Raw genomic sequence first — 19967 nt, 5'->3', positions numbered from 1 at the left:
GAAGCCCATTTAAATAAAGTTATTTTTGAATTTGATTTACTCATGGAATGTTAGTATGTTGTTTTTTGAGGATGTAAGTATGAAGAAAAAAAAAACAAATTTTGATTACAACCAAATTTTTCCTTCGTGTTTTATTAGCTATTCTACGCGGTTTCGCCACGGGTTCATTTCCGTTACTTTGGAAATATCGGGATAACGAGTAGTCCCTGTGTTATTCTAGGTCTCCAACTATCTACGTATCAAGTTTCATTATAATTCGTTTAGTAGTTTTTGCGTAAAAGAATCCTATACATAAAACTAGCCGAACCGTGCCCACTTCGTTGGGCGCTATTTTTTTTTTTTTTTTTTTGATGCAAATATATAGTAAAGTTTTCATCTCGCTCGCATTTCTCCGACTTGATTTATATATAATATTATTTTTCACTCATTTTTTTGTTCAATAACAATCAAATAACATATATGGCAAAACAACGTTTGCGGGGTCCGGTCAGCTAGTAACAAATATAAATTCATCTATCCTCGAGATCTTTATTCAGATAAGCTTAACATTGCCCTGTTCTAATGAATGGTTAAAGTCTGTCATAACAAAATTAGTCTGTTAAAAGTTTTAACATACGTTAGTAGTCTTAACAAATTATTGTTTCATATTCGATGGGAATTCAATCAATTTTATCGGTCGCATGACCTCAGCCATACGTCAACGTATGCTCTATGCAATTTATTTTAAACGCGGCCAGAGTATTCAAAATTCAAAAGGCAAAAAATCGTACTTGAAATATATTTAATTTTATAATTTTCTAACTAACACTATTCTTCTGAATTCCATAATGATTCACAATATCGTTAAAATTTATATGCATTCAAATTGTATATTTTACTTACAAAAGGGTGGCCAAGTAATAATACATCATATTTGAAAAACATTTTTTATTTAATACAATATACGAGTATTTAGAAGAGATTAATAGTCACAATTTGCTCTAACCTTGATCTATTACCTTGATATATATTACCTTGATGAAGATGGTCCTGCATCTTATCAGAAACTTCTGATAACATTCATTGCACTGCGTCGAGTTGTCCCCCTACCTTCTATGGAACTGGTGGCTGATTGAAAATTTTGTTTGGCAGTGGAGCATTTACGACCTAATTCAAGTCAGTTCAATGTTTTTGTTTACCATGAATTCATATCAATTTTAATTGCTTTAGGTTGCATTAATTTTATTTAAATTCTTTTCACATTCTGTTAAAGCATATATCTTACGTTATTTTTTTATAATAATTAAATTTATACGTACATACTTCCATGAAAGTTAACTTATGAAAGTATATAAAAAAACAACTCAAACTGGTAAACATATCCGTAGTTGTTCATAAATAAACAAACACATTAATTTAATGTTATCGTTAATATTGTCGTAATCAACAATTCACTAAATTGTGCCATTATTATTTTGGCACAGTTGGATCGTCCAGATTTATTATTACATTCATTAAATCAAGAGCTGTTCAACGTAACTAGACCCATACCCCCAATAAGCTTCGCCGCACATTGTTTGACATTTTTAATGAAAAATTCTAAGAGACACAGAGTTTCTTGCAAGATCTCTTCAAACTAACTAAGCGACCTTACTGTTGACAATAGCTCTAATTCTTTCTGTCACAGTCCCCTAAACGAAACTTTTATGAAAGGTCTTAAAACCAAACGTTCCTGTTCCTATCTTATCTTATCTTAAAGATAGGATTAGTCATATAATATATTAATAAAAATTAAAAAAAAAATGAAATTTAAATGGATAAAACGATTCCTAACCACAAAAAAAAAAAAAAAAAAAAAGTACCTAACTACTAACAATAACATAGGTTAAGTGTACATTGTAAGTAGCAAATAAGTGTACATATATTGTAGTTAGAAAATAAGTGTACATATATTGTAGTTAGCAAATAAGTGTAAATATAATAAAAATAATTAGTATATAAGAATATAAAATAAGCAATATGTAGAATAGTCTTGGTCAGTGGACTCGCGTCGACTTTTAGAAATTTGAAATTTTAAGACTAGTTATTAAGGCTTCTAGATTCTAAGTTGCGGTGAAGTACCGATGCATGTTAAAAAAAATAATAATAATAACAATATATGGAATAACAAAAGCACGGGCATAATAAGCCTGTGGGTATATCACATAACTAAAAAAAAAAAAAAAAAAAAACGTTCCTGTTCCTATAGAGCTTAATGTAATTAATTTTGAAAACAAGATACCCGATAGATTAACCTTGCACTTTTGTGGGATACAAACTGCGTTAATACACTACCTCTACCTAATGTCAGGAACACACTTAAGAGTACAAGCCACAAAGTAAAATGCTGGAATGACTAAACGGCACACAAATTCATAACTTATTCTGATGTCATCGGGCTCGGTAGAATATTATACAAATCCTTACAATGAACGGTGAGACTAAGTCTAACAAAGACTGATCAAAAAAGTCATTAACTTCACATCAGCCGCTCATAGAGCTTATTTTGTTTACGTTACACTTATTTTTCTCTCGAATGTTGTATGAAATTATTAGTTAATTTGTTTACTTTACGAACGAAATATATATAAAATATTCCATAGATTTTAAGTGTTGAAAAAATGTTATTTGAATAGTGTAGAAAGAGCCCTTATAAAAGCAATGGCAAAGAGATATTAATTTGCTTGTAAATCATAGTAATAATGTAAATATTTTATTATTATTAATTTCATTATAAGGATAACTTAAAGATAATTCTATATTAGATTGGTTTGTTTGTACATGCCAATCTTAAATTGATCCTTACAATATTGCTGAACCCAAAAACTTATTTCTTATAAAACTCTTTACACGATCTCATAATAAGGCTAACATCTATTACTCATTTTTTAACAATTATATTTGTCATTTATACGGTTAAGACAATCCGCCGTCAAAAAAAGTCAGGCAAGTAAAGCTGCTTATAAATTAAAGTAAAAAATCGAGTAACTCAAGCTGCTTGGTACAACTAAAACCAAACAAAAAACACTTTTTCATGACCTTAACTAAAACTTTTTCCAATTAGTATTTAAGAGAAAAGTAAAACAAGTAAATAAGAACACTATCAAGCAATTGCTACTTTTTCTAATTTAATCTTGGGAAATCAAACAAGACCCTTGGGAAGACTTGAAAATTGTTTCGCTTAATTTTGTATTTTCTTTGATCACACATACAACTATCTCATCTTTATAGCTATCTTTATATATTTGTCTAAAATAAAATATTCTGTTTTATATTTCTATAGTATTGGGTATAGAAGAAAGAATATATCCTCCAACCCCAGTTGAAGGATATATTCTTTACTATTAGTAACAATCGCTATCAGTTGTACATGATACCAACCGGGACCGACGGCTTAACGTGGTCTTCGAGGTACGATGGGTTGACCCGCAAGGATTACACAAACACCCACACCACGGGAAACATCTGTATGTCCAATACAAACGTTTGTCATGTGCGGGATCGACCCCGCAACCGCCAGCGCAACAGCTAAAAACCAATGCTGTAACCGTTGCGCCAACGCAAAACGCCTCAAACCCCACTACACCATAACTGAAATTAGGTTTTATAAATGATATATTTTTTAATATCATATAAAAAAATGACCCTTCCAGCTGGGATCGAACCTGCATCTCCGACTGACCGTGTCGGTGCTCTAGCCAATGCTATGGTGCAAATGTGTGGGTAACAAAAAAAAAATAATAAAAAAGATAAATTTATTTTTATAAATATAATATACTTTAGTTTTAGAATAGAATATACTTTATTGCACAGAACTCAGAAAGGATTTTGCATTGAACAGTCATTTGAACATACAAGTCGTAATGTACAAAGGCGGTCTTATCACTAAATAATATTATAATAGTAGATATCTCTTCCAGACCACTTTTTATGCATGAAAAGTTACAGGTAAGTAATTGACAAAACATTACTAGATCCTTAAAACATATATTAAATTAAAATAAATACTTATCTGTATTATAATATTTTATCCGCTCAAATAAGTAAGAAAATTATACATATATAGTTTTCTAGATTTCGTGTAACTGTAATTGTGTTCAGACGTTTATTTAATTAATTAGCTAACATCAATCAACAAGGATTCCTCTCTTAATCTTATTAATAATATCTCCGTGTCTACAAAGATTATTTACATTTCTCATTATGTCCTCAGTCTGTTGGACAAAAGAAAACAACACAAAGAATTCTCTTGTACCTCAGAACCTTCTATTCTATTTAATAAAAAAGTGACAAAATGAAGATAAAGCGTGTTCCTATGTTATTTTATTGTACATTCTAATACAATACAGTATTAGCAGATAGCTGCGACTTCAATTACGTGTATTAATTTATTATTGCACAATATATTACACAACATATATTTTTGAGCTCTGGTCACCTTACAGGAACACAATATCTACAATATGGAACATAATCTCTCCCCCCCCCTCTCTCTCCCTCTCTCTCTCTCTTACGTTTATATGTCTATGACAAGGGATAGCTTGTCTTACTAACTCATAAGGAACCATAAGGAATATATACCCTCATGTGCTTAGCGAAAATGATCAAGTGTATATGCAAGATAATACATATTTCGACATTTATATGACACTTTATCGGATGAAGTGTGGCCCAAACTTCGTTAATCTTCTAAATAAATAAAAAAAGGATGTTGCTAAGCGTATAACTCGAGAATGGCTCGTCCAATTCGGCATTTTTTGTAGGCTCACGGAAGGTTAATACAAAATAAAAATTTTAAAAAAAAATTTACTATTAACTTTTGACAGAACGAAGTCTGTCCGGGCAGCTAGTTAATTGATAAAGTAAAAAAATTAACTGTGTAAGTTAGTTCAGCATAAAGCGTCCTTAAATTGTAAATTACAACCTCGCTTACGCCCTTTTGGACGGTTTACTGTATTTTAATTTACTTTATTAATTAATTAACGTTCTCGTAGTAGTATACCCACATATATACTATTTAGACGTTAAAACCTTACAGAAACAAAATATATAGCAGGATATCTAGATTAACACGTAGGCTGCTTTTTATCCTGATGTGCCTAATAGAGTTAGATAAGTAAACCTGCAGGTATCTTATACTAAAATGGACACGTCTTTTATTTTTCTATGTATATATCTTAAATAAATAATGGGCACATTACACACTCTTTAATTCAAGAAACATTGCTTTTAATTAGATTAACAAAATACAAACAATCATAATTTATTCGTACTGTTGTCAACCATATGTACAATAAAGTGGCTTAAACAAAGCTGACGTTTATACGATTTATTTTACTTAGAAATGTATTTAGTATTTTTTATTTATGTTTGACTAATATATATTTTTGTGAAGTTTCCATTTCTCTTTAACTTATAATTCTATATTTCATAAAAGTTTTCTTTCTCATTCTTACTTGTATACCTTACCCTTAATATTTTGAATTCTCGTGGAAAAGTCTTAGCGTTTCAAATCTAATTATTCATTATTTTGCTTAAGAGAATTAAATTGTTTAACACGAGTGGGAAGATGTTTACATACGAATTATTTGCTCAATTTACTTAAGTATACGTTACACGGTGTCGGGGTTCTAATGCGATTATTTTTAACCTTTATTTTCATATATTTTTCCTGATTTACAATTTATTATAGAATGTCTAAAATTCATATGAAATTTTTTGAGTTTATTGATTATGAGAGTTTATAATATTATAAAAAATAGCTGCGCAAGCCGATCCAGTTTACAAATACATTATTTATTAGTATATATATATAACAAATTATAACTGAATAACAATATTATAAAATATATTTTTATAATAATTAATGCGACAAACCATCTTAACTCAAATTATCGTGATCGTGAAATAAGTCCAACAGCGATATTACATATTCATAAATGTCTTATTATTTTCTGACTAATCCATTTATGGCAATCTTTTATTACTTCGATATAAATGATTCAAAAAATAACCTGCTATTGTATTATTATTTTATTATTCCTATTTGTATTTACGTAATGTTATTACGTCACGTTACTTATTTATTCATTACATTATATTATATTTTTTTATATACTAAGGCGGCAAACAAGCATATAATCCACCTACTAGTAAACGATTACCGTAGCTTATGGACATCTGTAAACACCATAATTGTGTTTGCTCGCAAACGAAAAAAACCGACTTCAATTACATCGACAAGTAATACAACGTAGGTAGATGAAAAATACTCAAGTAAATACGCGTTATCAACGATATCTCAAAAAAGTTTTAATCAGATCTCGATTAAATTTAAATATGACCACAAGATAAACATCAGCTTTCGATTAAACTAAAAATCGTTACACCCAGTAAAAAGCTACGCGGTATGATACAACGGAGGTCGACGAAAAAATAGTCAAGTAAAAACGTATTATTAGATATAACTCAAAAAGTAATTGTTAGATCTCAAATAAATTTAAATGGGAGCAAAGTACACGCACCACCATTTTTTTTTGTCGATATCGGTCTGCCCACTCAAAAGTTCTGAAGTAACATACATAAAAAATATAAAATCGAATTGAGAACCTCCTCCTTTTTGGAAGTCGGTTAAAAAGCATCGCAAGTGCTTTGCCAACGCTATCCTTCCTGGATCTTTGGCCACCTTACTCACCACAGTAATACAAAATTACTTGGGAACAGTACTGTTTAGCTGTTATCTTTTGTAAGATTGAGGTACATCCCCTGTCGGGCTGCTCCAAATTTTGACCATGATATTGCTGTATCCTATATTGCTATGCCCTAGCTTAAAAGAAGCATTTGACTAGAAACCCCTTTCTTTTTTTTTTCAATTTTTGATATGATATTCAAAAATGTTTAGAATTCCTAATGTGGGTAACACAAAAATAAAATCTTAGATATTAAAAATAGCACGGTGTCGTCTCCTGTCAAAGATTTTCATTGTAATATGAAACTTTGAATAGTTACGGGTTTCTGTAAAGAGCTCACTATAGACGGCGCCACGGTTCGCTTAAACCGAAATTAAAAATTATCATATCGAAAATTTCGCTCAAGCGGGTGCATCGTTCCATAGCTTAATTGGCTAGAGCGCCGACACGGTACGTCGGAGACGCGGGTTCGAATCCCGCTGGAGCGGTCAATTTTTGATATGATATTCAAAAATGTTTAGAAACCCCTTTTTTATTTCGTATTATTTTATACGAGCAAAGAAACGGCAATGCAGTTTGTTCGTAATATAATAGGGAGGTAAGCTTTTGGGTTTCCTTTCGCAAAAGTACCATTTTGGTTATTATGACATAACATAAAACAGAATGGTTATCGTTATCAATCGATATTTTTACACTATGTTTTTTTAAGTCACGAAACATGTTTTGATAGTTTTTACTGATGTGTATCTTTTTAACCGAGTTCAAAAAAAGGAGGAGGTTACTCAATTCGACCGTATATATATATATATATATATATTTTTTATGTATGTTCGGAGATAACTTCTTCGTTTATGAACCGATTTTGATAATTCTTTTTTTGTTGGACAGGAGATATTCATAGTTTAGTACCATGATAAGGAACCCAGGATCTGATGATGGGATCCCAGAGAAATCGAGGGAAACTTTCAAAAATCGTAAGGGTGACTAGTAAATTTAATCATGTTTTCATTAAGTACTATAAAGCACTACTATTTAATAAAGGTCTAGAGTCGATCTGATGATGGAAAAGAAAGATAGTCGAGGGAACTCTTCAACAATTTATAGCAATTACCTGCTTTTTGAACTTAATTCGTTTCTATTGATGAGGACTTTGCACCTGTATAAGTTATAAGTGCCATTATAGTCTGATGATGGAGACAAAAGTTAGTCGAGGGAACTTTTTAACGATTTATAGCAATTACCTGCTGTTTGAACTTAATTCGTTTCTATTGATGAGAACTTTGCACCTATATGAGTTACAAGTGCCATTAAAGTCTGATGATGGAGACAAAAGATAGTCGAGGGAACTCTTTAACGATTTATAGCAATTACCTACTGTTTGAACTTAATTCGTTTCTATTGATGAGAACTTTGCATATATATGAGTTGTAAGTGCTATTAAAGTCTGATGATGGAGCCCATAAACTCTCGAGGGAATTTCTCAACAATTTACAGCAGTTACCTTTTGCTGTTTGACGACCGCGTTGATATAATGGTGCATGTGCCGTGTCGGCGGCGCCTAAACACCGACGGTCGCGGGTTCTATTCCCGCTCGGAGTGGATGTTTATGTTTATACAAATATTTATTTTCGGTCTAGTTGTTAATCCTTCTGGTTCTCCCAACCTAGCCTCGGAGAACACGCTAGGCTGTCAGTCCCGGTTGTTATTACGTACACCTGATAGCGAACTTTACTCATAGTATGTCGACGCGTTAGCGCAGCGGTCACAGCACCGGCTGTTGCGCTGTCGTTAGTGGGTTCAATCCCCGCGCACGACAGACATTTGTATTGGCCAGATGTTTGTCATGATCTGGGTGTTTGTGCTTGTGTATTATGTATGTTTCCGAACCCCCGACATAAGAGAAAAAGCATCCTTGTTAGGTCTACCCATCACTAAAAATTGTAAAATAAAATAATTTTTAACAAAAAAAAAAACCGACTTCAAAAAGGAAACTAAAAAGTGAAAAATAAATTTACTTAGTACAAAGTAATTCGTATTTTGATTTAGTTAATCAGAAATGATTAAATAAATATTTTATAATTTTGAAGTTGGTGCCTATAACTTAGGGGTATGAAAAATAGATGTTGTTCGATTCTCAGGCCTACCCGATATTCACACAAAATTTCATGAAAATCGGTCAAGCCGTTTTGGAGGAGTTTAACTACAAACACCGCGACATGAGAATTTTATATATTAGATTCAGTGAACTCGAACAAATGAAACTGAAACAAATTTATATAATTTACTTTATACTATTATTACAATAGAGAAAAAAAAACAAAGCATATTACTTACAAGTTTCCTAAGTTTAATTATATTTCAGTGGTGGCATAATCTATTTTTTTTTCTTGTTTATTCCTTACCATTTAAGCCAAATAAACTTTTTTTAGCATATTATTTATAACTATTTTAATTAACTTATTTTAACTTTATTTCCAAGTTTTGTTTGACATGAAGTGGGTTCAACCTACAACGACCGTTTTGTAAATACGGTGCGTATTGATTTCCCATTTAGCCAATAAAAGGAAGTCCTCACTTATTTTATTACAGACTCAATTCTATCTTGTTACCTTTATTGATTTACAATTGTTGAAATTTACTTAAGATGTGTTTATTTTAACGAATGATTTTTGCGATAATCATGCGTGCTGTTTCTCATATAAGACATGACTTAATTTAAAAAAGATTTTCCTCTGCAAAATTGACATATCGATGATTAATCACATTTTATATAATTCATTTGTTGAAATGGAATACAATTTTAATTTTTATAATAATGATTCAAAAGTGCCTTTGAATATTAGTTCAATAACGTAATTTTGATTTTGCTAAACTATAACACAATAACCACTCTGGTATAGTATAGTACGTGTGCCGTATAGGCGCCTAAATACTGACGATTTGCAGGTTCGATTCCCGCTCGAGATGGATATTTGTATTTGAAAAATATTTTTTTCCGGTTTTGATGTCTATCATTGTGGGTCTCCCCATAGTGTCTTGGAGAGCACGCTAAGCTGTCGATCCTGGTTATCATACACACCTGATAGCCATCGTTTCTAATAGTAGGAAATATATCCGCCAACCTTTAATAGAGCAACTTAGTGGATTAAGTTCCAATCATTCTCCTACATGGAGGAAGAGGTATTCGCCCAGCAGCGGTATTCGGGAATCTACAATCAACGATACTTGTACATAAAGAAATTTTACAATGTTGTCTTCTCCTTAGTAGGACACTCTTTACAAAGTAGTCGTGTTGCCACAGATGATGTGCTCGAATTCCTCTTCATCGAAAATATTAATTCCCATATTCGCTTTTCCTTCGATAAATATTAAATCCATTTGTAATAGTCTATGAATGTTCTACTACTTGTCTGATGCGTTTCCTTTTTTTACGAAAGAATATATGTAGTATTTCAAGGCTTTGCTTCTTTGATTAGCAGATTCTTCAGCCATTTTAGAAAGTATTTTTTAATTAACGACACCATATTAAATTTACTGCTTTTCAATTTAGAATGCATAGTCCGCATTCTATTTAATATCTATTTAACTGTATCTCAGTGTTGCCAAGACTGTTAAACAAAATAACACAAACAAACATTTGAACAGAGAATAAAATACCATTGTATTGTTAATTTGATACTAATTTGACAAGTATTTATTTGAATAGTTCATAGAATACAATAATTCAAACAATAATAATTTCTGGAGTCGAGAAGGGAACGAAACGACTACGGTACGACCGCAATGTTCCGTTTAAATTCAAATTGTCTTTTTCAATAAATATTTTCAAAAACATCAAACTTATACTAAGGATTATATATACTAAGGAATTTAAATAAGGACCTGAACTATTTGTAGATAAAACTCACGTTTTACAATAAAAAATATGTTCGTTAGGAACAATTATGAACGGTGTTTCACACCGTTGTTAATTGTTCCTATGGTAGGCAACTAAATGCTTGTGTTTTATATAACAGCCTGATGATATAGACATATTTATTGGTAGATTTAAAATGTATTCTATACGCCAAGACTCGTTGCGAGATTAGAACTCACAACCCATGTTGCTGAAAGTAATTTCACGGCCAACTGCGGCAACTATGCCATTCTATAAGTTTAAAAGTAATTATTAGTACAGCATATGTTTATAGTTTTAACATAGTTTAGGGTACCCTAACACTAAACGCTAACAGAAGTATGATACAGATAGCAGACCATTTCTCTACCCCACAAGTGCCGTAATACAACCCTTTTTATAATACATTACATGTCGCTCGCCTCTCTATTATTTATTTAGTTATTATTTATTTCAACGCATCTTGTATCTTCTTTAAAGATATCGACGTACAGTGTAATATATCCTCAAATGCATTCATCATTTCCATCTCCTTTTATTAGCCAATAAAACAATACGTGATCCAGTTTGAGATAAGCTATATGTTTTACACACATCACGGTTCAAAGGTGCATTTTGCTTTTTGGTATGATTGTAATTTCTAAAATAAAAGACTAAAAATTTTGAATTTTACCACCTGGCTGATAAAAAAGAAAATACATAAAATTGTTTAACTCTGTAATGAATCATAAACAAATACCTACACGTTTCAAATTTCATTCCTTCTGTCCTTAGATAGTTGCTTAATTTTAGGATAAAATAACAAGAGGACCGCGTCGCATGAGGTTCTGGAGTGATACGCAGCCAACGTACAGACAGACAAAGAAAGAAGTAGAAAATTCATTTTTGTAGCCTCACTATCAAATGTAGTATCCTCCAAAACGGTTTTCTTCTTAGCTGAACTAAGCTTTAAGTTCTTGTTCGCTGTAGCGAAAAAGAACTTCATTTATTATTAAATATATATCATAGCCGATTTTTCCAATGTTAGCTTTTCTTCTGTTAGAAAGAAAATCAATATTAAATAAGCAGTTGCCTTGTTTGTCTGGATTCGAAGATTTATAAAGGTGCTATAATCTAATATATAAAATTCTCGTGTCGCGGTGTTTGTAGTTAGACTCCTCCGAAACGGCTTGACCGATTCTCATGAAATTTTGTGTGCATATTGGGTAAGTCTGAAAATCGAACAACATCTAATTTACATCGCCCTAGATGTTAAGGGTAGTCCACTCCAAATTTTATTTTTTTTATTTTTAGATAAATTATTTATTTTTTATTTTATTATGATTCGGCGTTGAAAAATACATACAACCCTGAATTTTTACCCTTCTACCACCAATCCCTATTTTTAAATAGTATTTAGGGGCAAGACAACGTTTGCCGAGTTAGCAAAAAAACTGAAAGCAAATCGAATTCCAAAGAAATTTATTGCAATAATTTTGTTTTAATATTAAAAATATATTTCTTAAATACAAAATATATGAATAAAAATAAGCTACCAAAATGGATGTACTAGCATAACTTCCGACCTTCCGAACCGACGACACCAAAAACCAATATTTGTGTTCGTTATTGTCGGAACAGGGCTTCTATAAAAAAAAAAGGATATAGTTACGAAATATTATAATAATAAAACGTAATGTTTGTAATGGCTGTAAATATGCGGCTACACGGTGTGCCCGGTTAGTACCTTCAGTAGAACCCCTCCCCTTCTGATCAATATTGTAAGTTAAATATTCGTGCCTGTGGAACAAAATTTGCACCCACAGATTTTATTCAACAGCCAGTGCCGTTTTAATTTGTTAAACCTACTGGGTTCATTAACACAAAATTTCTGGGATATGTCTATTTGAATATATACATTTTGTATAATTTTTAATTCCGGAAACTAGGGACTGGTATTTACTTCGTGTTAGCATCATATTGGTTTCATTTGAGACCGTAAGATTAGGATAGGGTAGCCAAGTTATTGACCTGTTGCCGTAAGGCTTAAATGATTTTTCAAATGGTTGATATTCTTTGCCTTATCAGAAGCATCATATTGGTTTCATTTGAGACCGTAAGATTATGATAGGGTAGCCAAGTTATTGACCTGTTGCCGTAAGGCTTACATGGTTTTTCAAATGGTTGATATTCTTTGCCTTCTCAGACATTAATTCGCTTAAATCAAATTTTTAAGTAAGAATATTTTTCCCCAAAGCAACGGGGATCGGGGATTATTTGTTGATATTGTTCATACATTAATTAATTCACATTAATTACTTGCTAAGAAGTACAAATAAAGTAGTACAGATGATTACTATTGGTCTAAAGTTGCTTAAATTTAAATTGAATTTTAAAAACTTATTTACATTGGCTCAATGTAAATAAGTTTTATTGGTAAAAATAAGAATGCCAAGTATTTCCAATTGAAAAGTCATTAAAAAGTTATCTAACTCCGATCGAAAATCTCTTGATATTAAGTTTATCTTTTCAAAGTTTAATTTAGTCGAACAAATATTTTAGTCCTAGCTTTGATTTTGATTGATTTTTAAAGAAAATTTTCGTTTTATGAAATGTTATATGACCTGGAATATCTGGAAGGAAACACGTATAACAAACTTTTAACTATTTGGTTATAACTATCCTGCAATTCAAACAGTTAATAGTAGTTTTGTACATGAAACAATTGAGTCCATTAATTATATATTTATTCGATATAATTATGAAAGTACTTCCAGCCTAAAAATATTTCAAACGTAACTCGACGAAACCATAACACAAATGTTTTGAAGTGGGTTTGAATTTAGTACTTCGACTAAAGTCGATTATACAATCGATTATAAAATCAATATGTACATTTAACTATTCGATTTTTTTTTAATCCATGTATAACCATTTACTTCAAAGCAGCAAAGCATGTCATCACTATTTACTCAGTTCAGTCGTCATTTGTTTATAGGTACATATGTTACCAATACACGACATATTTTATTTAATAATGAAACGCACGCCACGGTATATTTTGTATTATTTAACAATTATAATAACGTGCCTTGATTAGGGATTAGTTTTCGTCATTAAGGGGCTACGCTACCTCAGCTCGAATTCAAATTTCATCCGTACTAACCACACGTGTAGGGTTGCCAACTTTTTTTGACAAAAAAAAACGTATAAAATGGTTTGGATAGGAAAAAATAAAGTATTTGGAAGAAAAAAAAAGTATTTATCAAATTTTATGTTTTTATTGCTTTAAAAACGTATTTTTGTGTGCCTTTAGCACATGCTAACAATTTTTTGTTATGTTTAAATGTTTCAAACTTGTTTAAAAATCAATATTTATATTTATATAAATAAAAATTCGTTTCTAATTTAATTTATTGACGCTATATTTCTCTCTTCTCGCTACTTTAGATTCATTACTAAAAAAACCCTTTCAGTGAAAGCTTAAGTAGTAGGAACAGAGTGTAAGTAAGATTTTTTTTTTATATTTGGTAAGCTATCAGGTGCATTTTTAAGTATATATTGCCATTTTTCAACTGTACTTTTCACTGAAAATTCTTTATCATCATTAGTGATTTGTTTTTGGATCTCTTTAAGTCTTATACATTCGCAATATATATCCTGCATCTTAATATTTAATCCGTCTTGTAATTTAGTTTTTATAATTATCATTTCAAAATGTTCAAATTTAACCGCATTTTTTAAGGACACGTTAGGAAGTATTGAAAGCCAGTTATCTTCGCTAAGGTCAAACCATTTTTCCAACCATTGATTCCTTAACTACATATAAACAAAGCCAACGGTCAATTTTTCTACAATATCGTTGATAGTGAGTAGTGACATCTGTGACAAATGTCAGATTGTCACCTGTCCTGTCACATTCAAAACACCACATCTGACATCGAACATTTCGTTCAGTAATTTTAAATCCTTTCCATCATCCGTTTTACCTTATGTGTACCGTTAAATAGTTAAGTACCCATAATGAGTATTTTGTTTCACGCATCACAGTAAAGATTGAAAATAAAGTATTTTCATATACTTTATTTGTATGCAAAAGTATAAAGTATATTTACCAAAAATAAAGTAGAATACTTTATTATAAAGTATGGTTGGCAACCCTACACACGTGAGAATTGAGAGCGCTTGGTTGTTCATCGCGCGAATTATATGTATTTTCTCCCCACACACATTATCAATAGTTATTTTTTAAAAAACGCAACATATAAAATGTTCTTTATACTTAATTCAATTACCATGCCTTATCTCAAGTCCTATACTTATACTTCATACATAACTTCTATATTTACTGAGATATTAAGGTTTTAATACAAAAATAGAGGTAACTTTGCGATTTTTTTGTATCGAGAAAATTTTATGGAATCGTGTTTCGAAACATATGAAAGATAATTTATGTCCTGAACTTTACCATACATACATTTCAAACTTAAATATTCACTAGTTTGAAAGATATGGACATCATGCCGAGTGGAAAATAAGCAATTTGAGGTAGCATACACTCTTAATAGTTTTGAAATAGATAACTGTTTATTTGGAAAGATTTTCATAAAAAGATATTTTATATCTTAAATATTTGAGCTTAAGATATGGTTTATGGGTTTTGATAAAAAATATGGTTTATATTTTTCAAAATATGGTGCTCATATACCTATTTATTTGTAAAAAAAATATACTTAGACCACAAACGCTCTGGTGCGAGTTCGATTTCCTCTCAGAATGAATATTTGTATAATTATGTTATACTGATTTATAAAATATATGTTAAATATTGGTTTCCGATTTAAACGTCTATCCTTGTTTCCCCAGCGCACCTCGGGGAGCATCTTAAGCTGTCGATCCCGATTGTTATTATCATAGATACCTTATAGCGATTGTCACTATAAGGTAACACGTGGGGGAACACATCCACCAATCATCAGTGAAGCAACGTGGTGGATTAAGTTCCGATCCTTCTCCTACATGGAGAAAGAGGCCTATGCCCAGCTGTTTGATATCAATGATGAATAGTATAAATTAACTATTACTATTATAAATTATTGATGAAAATAAATGAATTGTTGCCAGCCATTTTACATTAGATGTTACCGTCCGCTAGTTTATCCCCATATATTTAAAAATAGAGGTATTTACTTCTCTTGTAATAAATATACAAACAATAACAAATGTACTTCTTATTTTAAACATAGTATGTAATAATATGTTTAAAATAAAAACAAATTCATAATTGAACAATATATTTAAATATAAATAATTGTGTTTGCAGGCAAACGAAGAAAAACCGACTTCAATTATATCGACAAGTAATACAACGTAGGTAGACGAAAAAATAGTCAAGTAAATACGCATTATCAAAGATTACTCTAAAGGTTGTAATCAGATCTCGACGAAATTTAAATGTGGCCACAAGATAAACATCGGCTTTCGATTAAATTAAAAATCATCAAAATCGGTACACACAGTAAAAATTAATGCGGATTTTCGAGAGTTTCCCTCAATTTCTCTGGGATCCCATCATCAGATCCTGGTTTCCTTATAATGGTACCAAACTAAGGACATCTCCTTTCTAACAAAAAAAGAATTATCAAAATCGGTTCATAAACGACTGAGTTATACCCGAACATATGTACATTAAAAAAATATATATATACGGTCGAATTGAGTAACCTCCTCTTTTTTTTTGAAGTCGGTTAGTAAAAATAGTTCAACTGCCTGTAACAACTTTGTAACTGAGGCACTGATTTTAAATAAATGCTCTAAAAAAATATACATCTTCGTGCTACGAAGTATCATAACAGAACATTAGCACCAACAGCAATACGAGTAAAACTGCGACCAATGACAACTTTCTTCTCACAAATAAAACCAAATCAGCAGACACTCATTTAAATTGAAAATTTTAATAAAAATTGGAATTCGTAGAATCCGAATTTCATGGTTTGTTATCATCTTCATTGGAATTCGTCCAATTTCGTAATGACAATGTGTCAATAACGAATTCAGAATATAATTACACATAGAACTGCGTTATCCGGTGTCCTTCGGTATTTTTAGACCTGACCTCCGAAACACTGCTTGATATTCATCGACACTTTCGCTATTGTCTCAAAAAGGGCACAGAACGTGATTATTTTGTTTGATAGAAAAAAAAAATACGTTTTCAAAATTGCGACTGTCATCATCAATCAAAATTGGCAACGCATTATGTACATACTTAACAAGTCAAGAAATCTATATAAAAAAATAATCATTTCTATTATTATAAATCAACTAAAAATATCACTTGTCTAGAAACGTTATATTAATTATTAAAATAAAATAAAATAATGTAATTTGTGTAGTACGGAATAAATTAATTACAAGTATATAAATTAACCTCCTGCGCATGGTCCTCCTTCTCCTACACGGAGAAAGAAACCTATATAGCCCAACAGTGAGATGTTACGGGCTGAATGGGTATATGAAGTAACAAAGAAACAATAGCTGAAAAGATGAAAAGATGAAAACCTATATTTTCTGTTAGGTTCACAACACAACTTCGAAAAAGTGGTACCTATAATAGTACCTCGTACCTATTTTACATTTATTACCTACATTTATTGTCAGTCAGTCAGTCAGCCTATTACAGTCTACTGTTGGACATAGGCCTCCACTACTCCGGCTGCTACTCCGGCAATCTTACGTAGATCGTCGATCCAACGGGCCGGAGGACGTCCCACACTGCGTTTGCCAAGACGCGGTCTCCACTCCAGGACCCATCTACTCCAATGGCCACCGGTCCTGTGACACAGATGGCCATATATTGACATCCAACAAATTTTACAACACCAAGCTCCACAATTCACTTAGTTGTTGTAAAAAAATAGTAATAGTAGAGATAAGCTGAAAAAAACTGCTTAGTACATGAGTGAAGTTAATACACCTAATAATGCCAGATAAGGTACAATATCTTAGAAACTGTCGTAATTATTTACGATTACTTAATCTGACTACTACTAACTGTACTACTTTCACAAGTGTCTAACATCATAACTGGTTAGAAACTGCTTCTAATACATCTTCTATGTCGCTTACTTCTTACGGTCATGCATACACATAAAACCTTTTTTCTTGTCAACTATTAATTATTGTTTAGCTAAAAAAAATTGTCAAAAATTATAACTGACTTTAATAACTACTACAATGTATTAGCGATACAAATGTTTGACGTAAAACAATGACACAATAGTTTGTGTAGATTAAAATCCCAGTGATCCGGAACCTCACAATTGTTTATTAATTTTTACGACCGCCATTTCGTCTGATTAAGTTTTTGGCGCACCTGATTTGGTACAATGTGACTATTGTGTCGCTAATTTTAGATGTCATTGTGTTATTTATAACAGAATAACAGTCGTTACTAACTGATTCTTGTCTCATTCCACTTCATGTTCCTGTTGAGGCACGGGTTGTTATTATTACAATACTGAAGAATTATATTTTAACACACTTTATTCCAAATTACAATTTGAAAAATTGTTTTTACATTGAAAATGTTTCTTTTTTTTTTTGTATTTTAGCTTATCTGCTGAATATTTTACAAAACATTACCTTGTGGTTCCTTTTGTACCCGCAATAATTTTTAATGTCCACTCGATAGTTTCATTTATGGATACTGTGGGTCCTATAATGATAGGACCGACAGTATCCATAAATGTATTTGTTATTGCGGGTACAAAAATAACTTCTAATAACATTTGGATTAACTAATTTTTACATATTTAATGCTGTTGATAGAACTGCTTAAATAGAAATCTGTACAAAAATGTTTGATTGCTAAAACTTTGAAATTATTGTTTTTTTTTTGAAGCTTTCGATGTTTATAAGATAATGAATACATCTTGAAAATATTTTCATTATCTTAGATTAAAATGAAACTCAAAAAACGAACTGTACAACAAGTTTTTTGTGGTAAAAACAGCTAGCTGCATTTTATTTACTCTACACTCTGAAATAATCTTAATTTTCAGCAACATAAAATCTCATTTTTCTTGCATCGTAGTTCCATCTTAAGACGCTATGTCTACATTAAGATTAACAATATATTTAAGAGAAATGTATTTTTGACCTTTTCTCCAACAAACAAAACCTAATATTCTTTAGATATTTTGTTCCATGGTTACAATTTATTAACCTATATATAACCATGGAACCATTTTTATATTTCAGTTTCGTCACCTAAGGAAATAAAAATGGTATTCGTATTCTTTTATTTGTAATTTTAACTAAATAAAATTTATAATTTATAAAACCTAGAAAATTTTATATCTTTGTTTTTGAAATCATTTGCAGGGCGTAGAGCTTTTTGTCCAATATAGTCTGATCGCTACTCACACACTATTTGCAGAAAACTCAGGATGGAGCGCGTAATAGTCGCAAAGAAACCAATTTAGTTCGGATTTTTATAAAATGATTTCGAAAGGGATTAACAAATTTTATATTCAATAAATAACTCAATCAAACTGAACCCCGAAATCTTTTTATCATTCATCCATGGTTTAAGTTGTCATTTTGTATTCTGATGAGTGTGTTTGGCAGCGTAATTACACATAATGTGAATGTACGTAGCATCGCTAATAGATAGATAGAGGCAACATACGTTTTATTAATATGTGCTATTTGTAAACAGAAAGTTTGTTTTTGTCAGTTTTGGCAAGACTTTCTCTTTTTTGCAACTTTTTTAATATATTTACATACTAGTGACCCGCCCCGGCTTCGCACGGGTGCAATGCTGATACTAAATATACTACAGAATGTCTTTATTTATAGTGTGAAGCTAACTTGTAGTATGGTTATTAACATAATAACAAGAACATTAAAATATGCGTCGTTAGATTACACGTTGTTACAGAATGCGTTGAAGAAATAAAGGTTCACTGCTCGTTCCCCGTAGGCGATAGCGTGATAATATGTATCCTATATGTTGGACCCGACTTCTTAATAATATTTGTGGCAAATTTGAAGTAAATCCATGCAGTGCTTTTTGTGTTTATCTCGGACATACATACAGACAAACAGACAAAAATTCTATAAACTATATTTTTGGCTTCGGTGTCGATTGTAGATTACACCTCAAGTATTCTTTTAAAAAAATATTAAATATACAGTTTTGACTTTCCTACGATTTTATTATATGTATAGATAATATAATACGTCATAGCTTTAAACTTCTTACGTCTTAGCTTTTTTTGATGAAAAAATAGTTCCATCTATTTTGAAATGTAAGCTGTGTGGTTACAGCAGTAAAGAATATAGCCACTCTCTTTCTTCCCGTGGGTTTTGTAAGAGGC

The sequence above is a fragment of the Melitaea cinxia genome, chromosome 23, assembly GCF_905220565.1.
Source record: "Melitaea cinxia chromosome 23, ilMelCinx1.1, whole genome shotgun sequence".
Lineage (NCBI taxonomy): Eukaryota > Metazoa > Arthropoda > Insecta > Lepidoptera > Nymphalidae > Melitaea > Melitaea cinxia.
The sequence above is the reverse complement of the archived record's forward strand: the minus strand, read 5'-3'. Positions refer to the sequence as shown.